The following is a 21,352-nucleotide window of genomic DNA, read 5'->3' on the forward strand; positions in this document are numbered from 1 at the left end:
GGGGACTTTGAAAAGTCACTTTTAAAAGAAGAATCAAAATGGATCTTCAATATGGACTGCATATTCCCCAAAGGTTTCAATAGTAATATAGAGATATTACATTTACTATAGAAGGAAACCTTTCCAAAAAATCCTCCCCATCAATTCCCTACTCATACAATATTTTTATTCAATATTTTATTCATAATTTTTCACCCAATATTTTTATACTCTTATAATATTTTATACTCCTACAATTTTATCCGTATTTCCTCTCTGATTATATAGTATTTTTTATCCGTATCTTTTATCCGTATTTTTTATCTATTTTTTATTCATTTTTTATACAAGAATGCTTTCGAATAGAGACCTCTCTGGATCACACTACACTAAAATCTTTGAGGGGGCATCACAAGTAGAATCAATGTTCTCACTGTCAGACCATATCTATGTCTTAGAAGGGTATATCAGAGGCCACCCCACTTCATATCCATCCCCTCTAAACTATTAATGTAAGTTATTAACTTTATACAGATAGTAGTATATATAGGGAGGTATGAGGCAGATGTAGCAATTCACTAAGAATTATAGAATAACCCTTAGCCCACATTGAGAATCAATACTACCTTCCACATGGATTACCAGAATATGCATTTTAAACAGAATTATGTCCGATATTTTAAACATATTTTAAACATAAGTGTGTCCGATATTTTTAGCGAATCAAAATGACTGTATCATGTAAAGGTATAGACTCTCTCGATTAAGGGACTTGAGAGTGAACACAATACTATTTTCTCTCAGTTTCTACGGAACGAAAGTGAAACTGCGGAAGTGACGTCATAAGCGAAACGTCACTTCCGGTCTCGTGCCATGTACAGGCAAATAGTGACGATTCCGGCAACTTCCGGTTTCGCACAATAACGACGATATTGAAAAATACAATTCCGGGTCAAAGGTAACCAACAGAAGCGGTCTTTTGGCGCCCTTCTTTGGCGCCCTTTTGGCAGACCACAATTCACAACACATACCCTATTTAAGGCAGGGGACCACTAGAGCCAATATCAGTCTTGAGAAAGATCCAGGAGGATCGAAACGCGTAGACTGCTACTGATATTCACGGCTCAGGTCCCTATTTGGTGAGTTTTATACCTATTCAGCCATTCCTAGCAAAACATATTGCACTATGTATGTTTATTTTTTTCACACAGGTTAAAGATTTATGGAACACCCTAATTGGATTATAATTGTGCCATTTGAAGAATAATTGGACCACCTTCTTAGGATACGGATCACAAGGATATTATTTTGCAAAGACACTATCTAGTTAATTATAAAAGACAAGAACATTCACAATCACATGAACTATTTTTTCACTGGACTATTTTTTCACTAGATTTTTTTGCAGCACTTGGTAATTTTTTTCACAGCAATATTTTTCACAAGAATTATTTTTATATATTATTTTTATATATTTTTATATATTTTTATATTTTTATGTCAATTATTATTTTTTTGGGTCACGTATTTTTGTGTCACTAATTTTGACCAATTTTACATTTTTTCACCCTCACGCCGCGTGTAAATCTCTAAGGTGTACACCTAAAGGTCACATATTTCTATTTTTACATTTTTATACATTTTAAGTATCACAGCATTACCACATATAGCACAAATTGTTGTACTGATATCATAAAGGTATATCAATTTTAAAGGTATATCAATTTTAAAGGTATATCAATTCATCCATTTTAAAGGTATTTTCATAAGGTATTTTTTCATCATTGTGGAGATTATTTCTAGCACTGTGGATAATCCTGTATAATACTGTGAATTATCATTATTGTTTTTATCAGTCTTTATTGTTTTTAGCAGATGCGATTGGTTTAACTATCTTGTATTTTAATTTTGGATTAAATATGTATACATTTTAAACTTACAAAGTCCATTTCTGAATTTACCCTCAGACCCTACACAGCTAAGATCCCTCTAAGAGATCTAAGCGCTCCTTCTAGCTTATACAAATTAGTTAATCTGAAATCTGATCGGGAGATTTTGCACATAGGAGCTAGTGTAGTGGCACTCCTGGCGCTGGAGCTATATTTATTTATCTAAGTCCTTCATCTCTCTTGTTACCTCCTCACATTCCCATTTACAAGATTTCTCAAGACTGGCTCCCATCTTATGGAACTCTCTGCCTAGATCCACAAGAATCTCCCCTAGTTTTAAAAGCTTCAAGTGCTCCCTGAAGATTCTACTATTCAGGGAAGCTTACAACCTACACTAACCTTCCTATCTCCACTGCTATCTCCTTAAACCCCATAGCATGTAAGCCTATGAGCCCAGCTGTTTGTAGTCCACCTTCATAAGAGCCGACTACAACAGTGCAACTCTCGGCAGGACCCTTCACCCATTTGATCCCTGTAATTGTTTTTTATATACCACCCATGTTCATAGCGCTGTGGAACCTGTTGGCACTCTACAAATACCTGATAATAATAATATAGATGTCTATATATGTATACATATGTATTTATGTGTTTATATGTGTATATATGTCGGTATGTATATGTGTGTATATATATATATATGGAGTCCCTGATACAGTTTGTTGAGGATATCAATGCCTCTATGACAGATTAATTTTTTGGATACAACTGTATATCAACATGGAAATACATTAAGTACAGATCTATATGTAAAACCCACAGATAGAAATACTCTGCTGCGATATGAAAGTTTTCATCCTGACACTGTTTTTAAATCCATACCCAGGAGTCAACTTTTGTGTACTAAAAGAATAGTCAGAGATCAGAAAGTATTGCCAGAAAGATTAGCGTCTATGGGCAATAAATTTATCCAAAGAGGATACCCAAAAGAAAATATCGCTAAAAATATTCAGGATTTGGATAGAATACATGATAAAAAACAAACAGAGAAAGGAACAGATAGATTAGTGCGTTCAATGGAATACAGTGACAAGAGCAATGACATCTTTAGAATAGTAAGAAAATACTGGCACCTTTTGTCAAAATATAATCCAGAGATAGAATCATTTAAACCTCCCCCTATGCCATCATATAGAAGGGTAAAAAATCTTAGGGATCACATAGTAAAAGCTGATATAGGTACAACTAAAATGTCTGATGTAAATTATTTAACTACCCCTAATAAAGGCTGTTACCCCTGCTTACACTGTGCTCAATGCAATTCAGTTATAAAAGGGAAATATTTAGCACAAAATGACAAAAGAAAGCAATATACAATCAATGGGTTATATACATGCCAAACTAATTATGCAATCTACCTACTTAAATGCCCATGTGGCCTTTGTTACATTGGCGAGACCACACCAAGCAGCCAGGGATAGGTTTAGTCAACTTAAAGCATCCATTAAATCAAAAGATATGTCACTTCCAGTATCTGCACACTTTACAAATATGGGTCACACAGTAAGCCAGCTTCGCTTTCAAGTAATTGACCATATCCCCCATCATAGAAGAGGGGGTAATAGGGAACTAAAATTAAAACAGAAAGAAGTATGGTGGATTAAACGTCTGAATACACTAAATCCATATGGTCTGAATAGAGATTATGATTTGTATTTATTTTTATAATGGTTTTAAATGATGGAATATATTCTGGTACCACTAGAGGTCACTGTGTTGTTGAAATTTACAAACCTGGATAGGTATGGGTTAAACCAATTAATATTGAGAATTGAAGCCTGATTGGTCCAGATACCCTTTTTAAAGTCTGTTTGTTTGATTTTAACTTATGCATGATTAAGGACTATGTAGGTCCGAAACGTCACTTTTTATTGGTTGCTAAACCTCAAATAAAGATTTCACCTTTAAAGGAAGATTGTGTACTGTGGTGCTGTTACCTTGTTTTCTACATGGACTGTATATGCTGGAGTTTGGCTGATACTCCTTGGTAACGTGCACACAGGTGGGAAAGAAATCTTACTAAAAACCTATGGTGCTGGATTCAACTCACTTACTTCTTCTATATATATATATATTTGTTTAAACATTTATAGACAAAAACTGTAAGCTGCCTTTGAGAAAGAGGCAAATAAATTATACTTCTTCTTTCCCCATCACAAAGACAGCAGCTGTGCAATGCAGTGTATATGAAGTCAGTTAGCACAGTGGTATGAGCCGTGTTATCTGTTAGTTGCAGCCTCTTTCATCTCCAACAAGAAATCCCTTATCATTGTAAAAATAACATAACCCAAATTCTCCGCTCTGGAGAGATAAGGCAGAGAAGCTTGTGCACAGAGGGAAAAGCAAACTGATTTGTAGCATAACTGTGCATAAATGAAAAGACTCTTCATAAAAATGTTATTAAACGCTTGTGTGCTCCTATGTTCAAAGCAGGGAGATGTCATATAGCAAAGCTCCCTGAATATTTGATAAAAAAACATCATCTTCCATCCTTATTGGAAAAAAAATATTTTTAATATTATTTGGCAAGAAAAGGTTAAAAACTTTTTAGCTTTTACCAGTAATACTTCTACAGTATAAAAAAAAGGTTATACCGGTATATATACAGTAAGTATATATACTGTGTATATATATGTATATATATATATATATATATATATATATATATATATATATATATATATATATATATATATATATATATATACATATATTTATATATATATATTTTCTTAACGTTCAGTGGAGGATCTGCATTCTCATCGAAGAAACCTTATCTCATCTGCCAGATGTCAGGATCGCTGTATGCTTATCAATATAACAAATTATATTCACAATCTCTGGACTTATGAAGCAATTAATACATTTATTTTATATGTAAAATACTGTGACATTCCCTGAGGAAGGGACATTGGTCCTGAAATACCACAATATTTTGCACAGTAAATACATTTATTATTTGCTTCATATGCTCAGAGTTCAGATGGAATTTGTATTTTATATATATATATATATATATATATATATATATATATATATATATATATATATATATATATATATATATATATATATATAAACACACAGGAGAGCACTCTCACTTTCAAAAGCCAAGTGGCCAGGGTGCTAGTAACAAATAGCATACAGGTAACAAAAACTTGCACTCGCTGGTCTTATTTCAAAACACACTTCACTGTGACGTTTTGGAGATAAAATCTGAGTGAGGTCTGAGGAAGGGGAAACGTCACAGTAAAGTGTGTTTTGAAATAAGACCAGAGAGTGCAAGTTTTTGTTACCTGTATATATATATATATATATATATATATATATATATATATATATATATATATATATATACACAAACACATGTAGATAGAAGGAATATCACTCATACGATGCATGGACAGCAATGGCTTCTATGATCCCAATTCTCCTGATCACTGGTTTTGCACTTTATTTTGGCAACAAATATCGACACTTTTCAATTCAACACACAAAGTGCTTTGATAAAGTGCAAACCTGGACATGTTTGACAGTATTCCAAGACAAGTGCCCAGTATATCCATGATGCCCATAAACAAATGGGATTCATATTGTTTAACATTTTTTAACATTTATAATAAAAAAACACTTTATCCAATTGAAAAACACAGACAAATACACCATTAACCCCATTAACCTATTTGTTATCAGTAATTAGTATCCATTATCAGCAGTTCTGAGTCAGTTGTGGGATACTGCAGATCAAGTCTCTTGTGTGTTAGCAATATTGACTGTGTTTGATTTAGAAAGATTGTGATCACTTTGTTATCAACTGTTTTCATTTTACCAACATTGAGAGAAAAAAAATGGTAAAGATTGACATCAACCCCTTAAATGGATATAAGGGAGACTTTTGTGAATGAGCACTTAAAGCCAGGATTTATTAGTTTGAGTTGCACTCTATTCAAAGTCATCAATAGTTACTAAAGTCAAAATATGAGGGGGGCATTCTTTTTATATGATTGGGCATGAAAATAATGTTACTGTCACATCTATAAATCTCTTAACATCTACATCTTACAGAACATGTATCATATACAAATACTGAACTGATAAATTTTAAGCTTTAATTTTAAATAAACATGTCACACAATCCCAATAAATAAACTAGGCAGATGATAGTTAGGAGTCTATATAACCTCATCACATGAAAAATAATAAATAGATGCATCCATTAGCAAAAATTAAATAGAATAGCAGCTATTAGGGATAATATAAGTAAACAGCCATGGCAATTTAGTACTGATTAGAGATGGGCGAATGTACAAAAAGTATAATTTGATTGGTAGAACAAATAGTCCTGTGGACATTTGGTTTGGACAATCAAATGTTGATAAGAGTGAAAATACCTTAAAATTTGGTAAATTAATATTATTTCTGGTTTCCGAATGTCACTTTTGTTTTCAAATGTTCATAATTAGATCGAAGATCCACATTCGAAATGTAACATTCGCAAAATGAACCAATTTGGCTCTAACAGGATAGACAGTTTATAAATTCCGAATTCACAAAAGAAGAGCTTCCTTTATACAAATGAAAAGGGAGAATGCAGTGAAAGAAAAGACAGCTGTTTCTAGAAATAACAGATCAAAATACAGGAAAATATAACCCCCAGCTATTCAAAAACGTCTTATGAACTGAAATTAAGTTTTATTTCAAAGATTCTTAGGGAGTGGAAATATACCAGTGTTAAAAAATGAAAAATACAGTTAAAAAATGTCTCCATGTTGGAAAGTTGCTTGCAACAAGCAGAGACAATTGAGCATATAAATAGGATTTAAAAAACATGAAGAGCTGAAAAGGAAAACCACCGCTCTTGCCCCTAGTTTGGGACAGAGAATCACATCATTTATTGATATTGGTTACGTTTCACACAATTACGAATACACTCATCCATGACTTGCATTAGCTTAGAAATTTTTGGATTCTATGTCCGAGAGAGAGTTATCTATCCCTACTAATTTCCTTAATTGTAATTATTTGTATATATAAATGCACTTTGCACTTCATTATTTTTAGTGTTCGAAACATAGTAGTTAAAATATCTACAAAAAAGAAACATTTCTGTAACATTGTTCGAGATCACAATAACGTAAATAACATCCAGCCATTGGCTCATACTAACACACCCTCTCCAGCACTATTTCAGATTGGTAGCTCGACTACGCAACGCCATTGGCTCATACTGACACACCTTATCCAACACTATTTTAGAATGGTTGCTCGATAATGTAATGCTATTGGCTTATACTGACACACCTTTTTCAGCATCATATCCGTATGGGAGTTTGATCATGTAACGACATTGGCCCTAACTGACATAACCTCAGAAGTAATATTCCCCAATGGCACTATACAATGTTTGTTATATACAACATACTTGCTCCCAAGTTGGCTAATCAGTTATGGATTATTGGCGATACATATTGCTATGTCCGGATTCTAATTGATATGTTAATATGTTAATGTTAGAGGGAGTTTTTTTCTCCTGTATCTGTATTTTACATTTGTTGTCCGAGCTAGAGTTAGGATATATGAACACAAATGGTTAATCTTCTGCACGGTTTGTGTTACAACAGTACTTTTAAATAAACACATAGTCATTTTTTTTACGATACACACACCTTTAGTAGGGATATCACGAATGGCAGATCAACTGCACTGACTTTAGATACACGTCTCCAGTAGCGATATCGTGATTGGGTTATCAACTGCACAAACTTCGATATAGAAATGCTGTTGAAGCATTTTCCAACACACATTAGGCTCGTTAAACCATCTAACAGAGATTTATTGCAAATAATAGGCTTGGCATAATATATTAATTTGCAAGGTAACTACAATAGAAGAAACACATATTCTTTATTAGATTTCAGTTTATATGACCCAGTAGACGTTCAAAGTTTGTTTAGTATATGTTTGCCTCAAAGTTTTATCTGGTCAACATACTTTTGGTGCTTTAAATGGTTTTACTGCTAACTGCTTCTTTTCATATTTTCAACTGTGATTTGGACATGAGTAAAACATTGGTGATTGATTGTGCTTTTAAGAAAATGTATAATGCAACTAATTGCTTTAACACCTGTGCAATAGGGTGCAACTAGGGCGTAGCCCATTACAACATTAGTTAGTAGAAACATAAATAGGAGACTCCAGCCACATATCAATACTACCTGCCTGTGGAAACAGCGTGGTTAGCGCTGAGAAACGCATAGTGTGTTTTACTAATTACATTGTTTTATATTTTATCTGTGAAACTGTTTTTTTATTCTTGGATTATAAAGTAATCTTTTACACTGCAGTCTCCTGTTCATCATTCACCATCCATAAAGATCCTGGAACAAGCCTTGGTATTAATGTGCGCTGGGCCACTATAATATACCCAGCTTGCTACATTTGCACTACAGTGTGCTTCATGATATGTGAGTATCCATTTTATTGGTAACTACCAGTGGATGATTATTGTACTCACTGATCTGCACTAGGAGTCGCCCTCTTTTATCCTCTTACTTTCCAGAAAAATGAAGAGCAAAATAGACCCTTGCCCTATACAGGCGGGTGAATGTTGCAATTGAAACACAGACCCAGCTATTGCAAGTGACAGGTCTGAAAATAATATGACTAGAAAAGCCCTGTATCAAAAATTATAATAGGATACAGAAAAATTGTGTACACTGGATCAGACCACAGATTAGGCTGCTATCTTCAAAATTTACTCATGAAGTAATTATGTAGAAATAATCTAAATTCTGATTTTTCTTGCCTGTAAAGAAAAGTAGTTTTATTTTATTTATTTTTTCAATTAAATAATCAAAATTCATTAACAAAAACATTAGTTTTGGGCAAAAAACATTTTTTTTTCTAGTGGTGTTACAAACACTTATTTATGTCAAGCATAACCATTTATGTTTCAAAAAGGCAAGGATTAAGTTAATTTCTGAGACATAATAAGTAAGGCTATTACCAGATCTGTAGAAACCATAAATTTAGCAAAAAATTTAAAATAACTAGTACATAGTTTTCAGAGAAAAGGTGTTTTGTTTTATGAAAATCTGCAAGAGAAGGTAAAAAGATTGTTAACTTTAGGAAATAATAGTCAGGAAAAACAAACAGAAAATACATCAGGAGGCTGATCATTTAAAGCCCAGCGAGGTTAGAATATACAGTATCTCACAAAAGTGAGTACATCCCTCACATTTTTGTAAATATTTTATTATATGTCATGTGACAACACTGAAGAAATTACACTTTGCTACAATGTAAAGAAGTGAGTATACAGCCTGTATAACAGTGTAAATTTGCTGTCCCCTCAAAATAACTCAACACACAGCCATTAATGTCTAAACCGTTGGCAACAAAAGGTCCAAATTGGGCCCAAAGTGTCAATATTTTGTGTGGCCACCATTATTTTCCAGCACTGCCTTAACCTTCTTGGGCATGGAGTTCATCAGAGCTTCACAGTTTGCACCCGGAGTCAACTTCCACTGCTCCATGATGACATCACGGAGCTGGTGGATGTTAGAGACCTTGCGCTCCCCCACCTTCCGTTTGAGGATGCCCCACAGATGCTCAATAGGGTTTAGGTCTAGAGACATGCTTGGTCAGTCCATCATCTTTACCCTCAGCTTCTTTAGCAAGGCAGTGGTCGTCTTGGAGGTGTGTTTGGGGTCGTTATCATGTTGGAATACTGCCCTGTGGCCCAGTCTCCGAAGGGAGGGGATCATGCTCTGCTTCAGTATATCACAACTAGTACATGTTGGCATTCATGGTTTCCTCAATGAACTGTAGCTCCCCAGTGCCGGCAGCACTCATGCAGGCCCAGACCATGACACTCCCACCACCATGCTTGACTGTAGGCAAGGCACACTTGTCTTTGTACTCCTCACCTGGTTTCCGCCACACACGCCTGATGCCATCTGAACCAAATTAGTTTATCTTGGTCTCATCGGACCACAGGGCATAGTTCTAGTAATCCATGTCCTTAGTCTGCTTGTCTTAAGCAAACTGTTTGCAGGCTTTCTCGTGAATCATCTTTAGAAGAGGCTTCCATCTGGGACAACAACCATTCAGACCAATTTGATGCAGTGTGCGGCATATGGTCTGAGCACTGACAGGCTGACACCCCCACCCCTTCAACCTCTGCAGCAATGCTGGCAGCACTCATACGTATATTTCCCTAAGACAACCTCTGGATATGACGCTGAGCATGTGCACTCAACTTCTTTGGTCAACCATGGTGAGGCCTGTTCTGAGTGGAACCTGTCCTGTGAAACTGCTGTATGGTTTTGCCCACCTTGCTGCAGCTCAGTTTCAGAGTCTTGGCAATTTTCTTATATCCTAGGCCATCTTTATGTAGAGCAATAATTCTTTTTTTCAGATCCTCAGAGAGTTCTTTGCCAAAAAGGTAAGAATAAATGCTATCAGACTTTTAACAAAAACCTTGAAAAAAGAAAACAAATGTTTCCACCAAATATGGTCTTGCCCACCATGCTGCAGCTCAGTGTCAGGGTCTTGGCAATCTTCTTATAGCCTAGGCCATCTTTATATAGAGCAACAATTCTTTTTTTCAGATTCTCAGAGAGTTCTTTGCCATGAGGTGCCATGTTGAACTTTCAGTGACCAGTATGAGAGAGTGTGAGAGCGATAACACCAAATTTAAAGAGACACTGAACCCACACTTTTTCTTTCGTGATTCAGATAGAGAATGTGATTTCAAGCAAGTTTCTAATTTACTCCTATTATCAAATTGTCTTCATTCTCTTGGTATGTTTATTTGAAAAACAAGAATGTAAGTTTAGATGCTGGGCCATTTTTGATGAACAAACTGGGTTGTCCTTGCTGATTGGACAGCACAAATAAACAAGTGCTGTCCATTGTCTGAACCAAAAATGTGCTGGCTCCTTAGCATAGATTCCTTCTTTTTCAAATAAAGATAGCACGAAAATGAAGAAAAATTTATAATAGAAGCAAATTAGAAAGTTGCTTAAAATTACATGCTCTATCTGAATCATGAATGAAAAAATGTGGGTTCAGTGTCCCTTTAACACACCTATACTCACTTTTGTTGCCAATGGTTTAGACATTAATGGCTGTGTGTTGAGTTATTTTGAGGGGACAGCAAATTTACACTGTTATACAGGCTATACACTCACAACATTACATTGTAGCAAAATGTAATTTCTTCAGTGTTGTCACATAAAAAGATATAATAAAATATTTACAAAAATGTGAGGTGTACTAACTTTTGTAAGATACTGTAAGTCTGACTGGAAGCAGGTACTTTTTGTATAAAACAAAATTTGACTATTAAAAAATCAAAACAAAAAAGAGATACATGCAAATTATATATTCTAACCCATAAATGTAAATGAACAAACAAGTGCCTAGATTACGAGTTCTGCGTTGGCCTTAAAAATGCAGAGTTAAGGGGTCCTAACGCTGCTTTTTATCTAACGCTGGTATTACGAGTCAGACAGGAAAGGGTCTACAGCTCACTTTCTTTCCGCGACTCGAGGCTACCGCATATCCCCTTACATCAATTGCGTATCCTATGTTTTCAATGGGATTTGCCTAACGCTGGTATTACCAGTCTTGGAAGAAGTGGGCGGTAGAGCCTCTACCTCCAAGACTCCAACCGCAAAAAAAGTCAGTAGTTAAGAGTTTTATGGGCTAACGCCAGAACATAAAGCTCTTAACTACTGTGCTATAAAGTACACTAACACCCATAAACTACCTATGAACCCCTAAACCGAGGCCCCCCCACATCGCAAACACTATAATACATTTTTTTAACCCATAATCTCCCGCTCCGGACACCGCCGCAACCTACATTATACCTATGAACCCCTAATCTGCTGCCCCTAACATCTCCAACACCTATATTATATTTATTACCCCCTAATCTGACCCCCCCAACGTCGCCGCCACCTACCTACACTTATTAACCCCTAATCTGCTGACCGGACCTCGCCGGCACTATAATAAATGTATTAACCCCTAAACCGCCGCACTCCCGCCTCGCAAACACTATAATACATTTTATTAACCCCTAATCTGCCCTCCCTAACATCGCTGCCACCTACCTTTAATTATTAACCCCTAATCTCCCACCCCCAACGTTGCCGCTACTATAATAAAGTTATTAACCCCTAAACCTAAGTCTAACCCTAAGACCCCCCTAACTTAAATATTATTTAAATTAAACGAAATAAATTTACTATCATTAAATAAATTAATTTAAAACTAAATACTTACCTATAAAATGAACCCTAAGCTAGCTACAATATAACTAATAGTTACATTGTAGCTATTTTAGGATTTATATTTATTTTACAGGCAACTTTGTATTTATTTTAACTAGGTGCAATAGCTATTAAATAGTTAATAACTATTTAATAGCTACCTAGTTAAAATAATTACAAAATTACCTGTAAAATAAATAATAACCTAAGTCACAAATACACCTAACACTACACTATCAATAAATTAATTAAATAAACTACCTACAATTATCTAAACTAAAATACAATTAAAGAAACTAAACTATAGTACAAAAAAAAAAAAACTCCCCTTCCTTTTTTAGTTTGTTGATGTATATATAGAACGGTAGACATAGACATTTCTTCTTTGTGATTGTTTATTATTTCCACATGTATTTATGATTTTGTGTATCGAAGTCTGTCAATTGATATTGGTTATATTCTTTTGAAATACCTTAATAAAAAACTTTGATTAAAAAAAAAAACAACTATTCCTTTTTCTAAAAGCTGAAGTGCTACAAACAAGCACTCACCCAAATACAGAGACGATAAACACAAAAAAGCGGCTTTGAAGTGCAGAAATCTTCATGGGAAGAGAAACAGGAATGCTGCAAGTTAAAGACCTCGAAAAGGCTTAAATAGATTTGCACATGCGCGCGAAAATGACAGCCCTCGGACGTGGCCCTAGCAACGTCCCTTATTAATGACGTCACAGTAACATGGCAGCCCCCACAAGAAAACGGTTTTCCACTGACTATTGCCACAATAGTGACCGCGATCACAGAAAAAATGGTGTCGGACAGCTGGGAAGGTCACCAGCTCTAGTATGCGGCCAAGGTAAACCATCCAAGGAAGGGAATATTTCATAACCCAGAAGAAAAGCAGGGAGAGGGACTCCTAGCCCTGTCCACCTAGCAGGCTGGACAGAAGTAGGAGGAGGAAGGGGTGGTGTCCCACTGGAAACTTTTACGGTAAATGAGGGGAGTGGATAGTTCTGTCCACGCCCCTCTGGAGAGGGGGTCTCACTGGTAAGTATTACCAGGGGGTCAAGATAATAGTATTTAATGGGTTGGTGCTTGTGTACTAGGAATAATATTCAAAAGCTATTGCAGCAGAGAGCTGGAGAGAGAGTACACTGTGTAGCACTCAATGTCTGCAACAGTGATGGAAATTGTATCCAATACAAAGAAATGTTAAAACTTAACCTTTATTAGGTATAACAAAAAAATTGATTAAGATTTAAAATGCAAAAGCGCACTCAGTGAAAATAGAAGCAAATATAATGAGAATATATTAATCAGAGCCTTCTTATCGCTGTGTAGAAACCATCAGGCTAAGTACATAAGGTAGCTACAGGTAATAAAGTTCTGAATTATAAATTTTAAATTATTATTAAATGCCTCTAACAAGTTTCCTAACTATTCATAGAGTTAGCTTTTGAACATTAAAAAGAGCGAGCAGAGACGCCACTCAGTGTCTCTGCTCTCTCTTTTTAATGTTCAAAAGCTAACTCTATGAATAGTTGACACTTGTTAGAGGCATTTAATAATAATTTTTAATTTATTTCAAATTTTAATATAACAAAAATTACTAATCCATTTTACTTTAATCCTTTAGAGTTTTCTGTGATAGCTAGTTTATGTCAAAATAAAAATTTTTTTTACTGCAGTCCTTAGTTGTAAACATTTGCAAAAAAAAGGTTTAAAATTCAATCATTCTATGAAATTTAAACAAACTTCAGGACACAACACAGTTTTCCTGTTTACCTCACATGTATGAAAAACAATACCACATTGCACAGAACCCCCTCCCACCACCAAACCTCAGTAGTGCATACTGGCATGTGATAATAAAATTACCACAGTTTCATCCAATCAGGTATGTTGTAACCATAATGATTCACACCAACATAGTAAAGTAACAATTTGCTCTCAGATAGGTGCAATAAATAAATAGGGAGCAGTGATATATAATTACTAAGATATGACAGATGATACAGTAAATTAAAATACAATAAAAAAGAGAAACAACCACGTAAAAACAAACAAACAGGTGGTAGCATGACAGAGGAATACAGTAAATGCAAGTATCAAACTAATGCTTATATCAATATTACAAGATAATATCAGGCAATATATACAGTTAATTGGTCTTTAAACTCTAGAAAGTGTATATCATGCATATGAAAGGGAACCATTTAAATATGTTAAAATCATTTTATGAAGAAAAAAAGGTTTTATTTTGAAGGTAACAAGAAGTGTGTTGCTGTGAACAAGGATTGGACAAAGGATAAGGCAAGTTATGTTGTAATACTGTGTTTTATCCACTGTTTGCTTAGTTTGTAATAATGCTCAATATCTTCATGTTCCTTTTTGCTACCTTTTGTCTCTATAACAAACTACTTTATTCAGTTACTCCTTCCCTCTCACCACCTGCACTGCTCATTATTATTATTATTTCCGGTTATTTGTAGAGCACCAACAGATTCTGCAGCGCTATACATTTATAGGGATCAAACGGGTAGAGGGCCCTGCCAAGGGTCACGCTGTTGTAGTCTTAAGAAGGTGATCTACAAACAGCTGGACTCTTAGGCTTACATGCTAAGGGGACTCAAGGGGATAGCAATGGAGAAGAGGAACTGGTATAAAGAAAGGTTAGTGTAGATTGTATGTATCCCAGTAGAGTCTTTAGGGAGCGCTTGAAGCTTTCAAAACTAGGGGAGAGTCTTGTGGAGCAAGGCAGAGAGTTCCACATGATGGGAGCCAGTCTGGAGAAGTCCTGTAAATGGGAGTGTGAGGCGGTAAAAAGAGAGGAGGAGAGTAGGAGGTCATGAGCAGAGCGAAGGGGATGGGAGGGAGAGTATCTGGAGACAAGTGGGCCCATTTATCAAGACCGCTGCTCCATAACCCTGTCCGCCTGCTCTGAGCAGGCGGACAGGAATAGCCAGAAATCAACCCGGCTGTGAGCTGCTGGTGCAATGTGAGCTGCTGGTGCAATGCTGAATACGGAGAGCTTATTGCTCTAGCATTCAGAGAGGTCTTGCAGACCTGATCCGCACTATCAGATCAGGTCCGCAAGACCTTTGATAAATAGGCCCCAAGGTCTGAGATATAGGGGGAGTAGTGCAGTAAAGGGCTTTGTATGTCAGAGTGAGAATTTTGTGTTTAATCCTAGATGCAAGAGGAAGCCAGTGAAGGGATTGGCAGAGAGGTGCAGCAGATGAAGAGCAACGTGTAAGGAAGATGAGCCTGGCAGAGGTATTCATTATGGATTGTAAAGGAGATAGGTGGCAGCTGGGGAGACCAGAGAGGACAGAGCGGCAGTGATTGAGGCGGAAAAGTATGAGAGAGTGGATTAAAATCTTAGTTGTTCTCAACAGTTATAGAGAGATTGAGGGTGGAGATTTTGGAAGAAGGGGGGGGAATAAGGAGCTCAGTTTTGGAGAGATTTAGCTTGAGGTAGTGAGAGGACATCCAGGAAGAGATGTGAGAAAGACAGTTAGTGACACGGGTTAGCATGGAAGGAGATAGGTCTGGTGCAGAGAAGTAGATGTGGGTGTCGTTGGCATACAAATGATATTGAATTCATGGGACTTTATTAGGGAACCTAATGATGACGTGTAGATTGAGAATATAAGGGGACTGAGGACAGAGCCTTGCGGCACTCCAACAGAAAGTGGTGACGGGGCAGAGGAGGCCCCAGAGAAGGCTACAAAGGTATGGTTTGACAGGTAGGAAGAGAACCACAAGAGGGCTGTATCAAAAATTCAGAAGAATTGGAGGGTTTGGAGCAAAAGAGGGTAGTCAACAGTATCAAAGACTGTGGACAGATCAAGGAAAATAAGCAGAGAGAAGTGGCCTTTTGATTTTGCTTTAAGTAGGTCATTGGTAACCTTAACGATTGCTGTCTCTGTGGAGTGATGGGGAGAAATCCAGATTGCAGTGGGTCAAGGAGGGAGTTTAATGTAAGGAACTGGGATAGGTGTGCATATACTAGTTTTTCGAGAAGCTTTGAGGCAAGAGGGAGTAGGGAAATAGGTCGGTAGTTGGATGGGGAGGTTGGATCAAGAGAATGTTTTTTGAGGATAGGTGTTACCGGTGCATGTTTCAGAGATATACCGGTGCTGAGGGAGAGGTTGAAAATGTGTGTGAGTATAGGGGTAAGGGTAGAAGAGAGGGAGGGGAGTAGCTGTGAGGGGATAGGATCAAGGGGACAGGTAGTGAGGTAAGAGCACAGCATAAGTGCAGAAACTTCTTCCTCAGTTACAGGGAAGAAAAAGCTAAGTTTATGGCTATGTGGGTTGTGGTTGATTGTGAGCATTTGAGGGAGTGAGAGAATGGAAGTATGTTGAGAGCTGATAGAGATAAGAGTAGAGAAGTAATGTTGCTTATCAAGATTAAGGGTAGAATAGTAGGAGTTTAAGATGAATTTGTAATGAAGAAAACCAGCTGAACTCCGAGATTTTCTCCAGTAACCCTCAGCAGTACAAGAACATCTGCGTAGGTACCGTGTCAGAGGAGTATGCCAGGGCTGAGGATGAGTGCATGATTTCTGAGCTATGGTAAGAGGGCTCAGATAGTCAAGGATGGATGTAATGGTGGAATTATAGTAGCAGATAGATTGGTCAGGGCAGGAAAAGAAGGAGACGGATGAGAGGAGAGGTTCAAGGGAATTAACAAGCTGTTGCTGATCTAATGACATAATGCTTCTGTGAAGTTTGGTGTGAGGAGTAGAAGGAGGGAGAGTTGTAGAGAGGGATGATATGTTGCAAGTGGGAGATGGTGGTCAGAAAGAGTAAAAGGGGAGTTTGTAAAGTTTGAAATAGTGCATCGATAGCTAAAGATCAGGTCAAGAGAGTGACCGTTTTTGTGAGTGGGAGTGTCAGTCCATTGTGACAAACTGAAAGACGAAGTGAGTTGCAGAAGTTGTTCATTAGCCCATCTCTCTTAACCTCACCTTACTTTTGCATTCATGAACTTCACACATTCCTAAAGACTCTCTCTCCCTCTTGCACCACATCCCAAAAACAGTCTTATTACTGCAAATCTGCATCTCATCTCATGTCACTCTCCCTCTTGTTTATACTAGCTGCTGGTGACATCTCCCCTAATCCTGGTCCCCCACAACTTCCTAGCCTTGCACATCTATGTGTGCCTTTCAATAGACTTCAAAAACAAAACTCTGGTAACCTACACCTCATTCCTCTTGCATCTAAAGCCACCACCCCCTTCCCTTGTGCACTCTGGAACTCTCACTCTGTTTGCAACAAGCTCACTTCTATCCATGACCTCTTTATCTCCCACTCTCTCAGTCTTCTGGCTCTCACAGAAACCTGGTTCTCACCTTCAGGCACAGCTTCCTCTGCTGCACATGGGGGTCTCCACTTCAGCCACTCTCCTAGGTCTGATAATAGACAAGGAGGTGGTGTTTGTATTTTACTTTCCTCTTGCTGCACCTTTCAACAAATACTGCCCTTCTCTTCCCTCACATGTTCTTCATTTGAAACACACATGATTTGCTTATTCTCTCCCCTCTCTATATGCGTTGCAGTCATATACCGCCCCCCCTGGCTCCTCAACTTTATTTCTAGATCACTTTGCCGCCTGGTTAGCCTAATTTTCTTTCCACAGATACCACTGCCCTCATTATTGGCATTTTCAACCTCCCTGTTGACAATCCCACTGCCTCCTCTGTAAAACAACTTCTGCAACTCACTTCCTCTTTCAGCCTGTCACAATGGACTGACTCTCCTTCTCACAAAGATGGTCACTCCCTTAATCTGATTTTCAACTATTGATGCACTCAAACTTCACAAACTCCCTTTTCCTCTTTCTGACCATCATTTCCTCACTTGTAACATCACATCCCTCCCTCCTTCTACCCCACACACCAAACTTCACAGAAGCATCAAGTCATTAGATCAGCAACACTCGCTGGCTCTTAAGTACCGCTTATCTCTTACATCCCCTCCTTTTCCTGTCCTGACCAATCTATCTGTCACTTTAACTTCACCCTTACATCAGTCCTTGACAATCTAGCCCCACCTACCATAGCTCGGAAATCATACACCCATCCTCCTCAGCCCTAGCATACTGACACGGTACCTGCACAGATGTCCACGTACTGCTGAGCGACACTGGAGAAAATCTCAGAGTTCAGCTGACTTTCTTCACTACAAGATCATCTTGAACTCTTACTATTCTGCCCTTTATCTATATAAGCAACATTACTTCTCTAATCCTATCTCTACTCTTTCTTTAAACCAAAAACATCTGTTTTCCATGTTCAATACTGTTCTCCACCCACTCCCACCGTCCTACAACAACTTCTCTCTCGGCTCAAGATTTTGCCAGCTACTTCAAAAACAAAAACAACTTAATCAGAAATGAAATCAACTCTGAATCTACTACCGATCTCCCACCCTCTAAAAAGCTCATAATCATCCAAAACCCACATAGACAGATATTTAGCTCTTTTGTTTCTGTTAATACATTTCTGCCATTATACTGTCCTCTCACCTCACTTCCTGTCCCCTTGACCCCATTCCCTCACAGCTATTCCCCTCCCTATTTTCTAACCTTACCCCTATACTCACACCCATCTTCAACCTCTACCTCAGCACTGGTATATTTCCCTCATCTCTTAAACATGCACTGATAACACCTATCCTCAAAAATCCTTCTCTCAATCCAACCTCCCCAGCCAACTACCGCCATATTTCGTTACTCCCTCTTGCCTCAAAGCTTGAAAAGCTAGTATATGCACGTCTATCCCATTTCCTTACATTAAACTACCTTCATGACCCACTGCAATCTGGATTTTGGCCCCATAACTCCACAGAGACAGCAATTGTTAAGGTTTCCAATGACCTACTTACAGCAAAATCCAAAGGCCACTCCTCCTTGATCTGTCTGCAGCCTATGATACTGTTGACCACCCTCTTTTGCTCCAACCCCTCTAATTCTTTGGCATTTGCGACAAAGCTCTCTCGTGCTTCTCTTCCTATCTGTCTAACCGTACCTTTAGTGTGGCCTTCTCTGAGGTATCGTTTGCCCCGTTACCACTTTCTGTTGCAGTACTGCAATGCTCTGTTCTTGGTCCCCTTCTCTTCTCAATCTACAAGTCATCATTAGGTTCCTTAATAAAGTCCCATGGGTTTCATTAATATTTGTATGCCGATGACACCCAAATCTACCTCTCTAAACCAGATCTATCTCCTTCTGTGCTAACCCATGTCACTAACTGTCTCTCTCATGTCTCATCTTGGATGTCCTCTCACTACCTCAAGCTAAATCTCTCCAAAACTGAGCTCCTTATTTTCCCCCCTTCTTCCAAAATCTCCACCCCCAATTTCTCTATAACTGTCGATAACTCCATCATTACCCCTACCCCACATGCCCAATGTCTTTGCCCTCTACCCATTTGATCCTTATAAATGTTACCTTGTATACCGCCTATGTTCATAGTGTTGCTGAATCTGTTAGTGTGGTGTGTCCCTTGTCAGTTAAACCCGGTAAAATTACCAATACCACACCAGTCTGTGGGTCTTACGATAATACCTCCATCTACCCCCTTAACAAACATCTGCCATTTCCAATCCGATACCTGTATCAGCCGAGTTAGCCTCCTTAAGGTTCAAATACCTTGTCATTGCAATCTCACTGGATATTAAGCCGATTTGCAGGGTATTTCCATACTCCTTACGGGCTAAGAAATTACTCAACATGCATTCCATGCAACCTCCTAGTCATAGTCTTCGTCCAGTATGGCAAAAGGCTCTAGGCACCAGGATGATGACGTCAAACGTGACGTGGGGGGGAGAAGGTAAAACGGCCCGGCTCCAAAAAATAACTTGAGGACCAAGCGGGACCCAAACTGGTCAAATGATGAAGGAAAAGAAGGTAGCAGTCCCGCTAGTTGAAAACTTTAAAAGCACAGAAAGTTCCAAAAAATCATGGCACGAAGGGCGTAGCTCCAAAACGGCTTATATGTTTCGGCAATGCGCCACAATCATAGCCTAACGTGCTACACCTAACACAAGTTTTAAAAAGGTCTGTTCTCTACCTAATTGGCTAAGAGATACATATAAAAGGTACGCCCTCCATGGAAATGTCTAAACAAAATGCAGACATGCTATTGGCAACCAAAAATGAATACTATATACATCTAGATTCAACAGCATATAAAGAAAGAAAAGGATACATATATATATATATATATATGCCTGCCATAAATAACATGGTTTATACATAGTAGCAAAAACAATGATCACTGATAATTTAAATGAACACAAACATGTAGATACATAAGCAGATATGACTATAAAAACGTTTCCCAAAAAATTATGGTTTTTCCATAGCATATAAAAACAGGCATGATGAGAATACAAATCTAAACCAATTCACATAAATTCTTATGATGGGGCGTGAGGTGAGAAAGGTATTAAATTAAATTACATTGCCTTCTAGCACATTATGTATGCAAAAATAGAGAGGAGTTTTATTCCCAGAAATTGTTCAGGTCATATTTGGAATTAGGAGAAACCAGAGTACTTCCGGGCATCACCTGATACAGGAAGAAGCAAGCAGTCAGTGTCACGTAGTATATTAAAAAGAAAATACTTTATTGGGAACACAGTATAAAAACAAAGTGAGCCTCAGCTCTACACACTGCAGTCCAGGGTCACAGCACGACAGGTGCAGACATGTTTGGAATTAAGCCCTAGAGGTTTTTTGGTCCTTAGCTGAAATATCTAAAACACCTCACACTTGGCTAACAATTGATCAATATCTCCTCCCCTCTTAGGTACCATCACTTTTTCAATAGTGACCCACCTAAAGGAGTTTAACTCACTATTATGTTTAACTCCCTATTATGTTTGGTGGCAAAGTGTTGGACGAGAAGAGTAGTAGATCTACCTCTGCTAATAGTGGAAATACAGTATGTTCCCTAATATGCAAATTAATATCTCTAAAGGTGAGACCCACGTAGTGGATATTACATTTAACACACGTGGTTAGATATATGACATATGTACATGTACAATTAAGACACGTTTTAATGGCATACGTTTGTCCACTAACCGCTGAGGTAGAGTTGTTGGTGACCTGTACATACTCACAG

Source organism: Bombina bombina, chromosome 6 (genome assembly GCF_027579735.1).
Source record: "Bombina bombina isolate aBomBom1 chromosome 6, aBomBom1.pri, whole genome shotgun sequence".
NCBI lineage: Eukaryota > Metazoa > Chordata > Amphibia > Anura > Bombinatoridae > Bombina > Bombina bombina.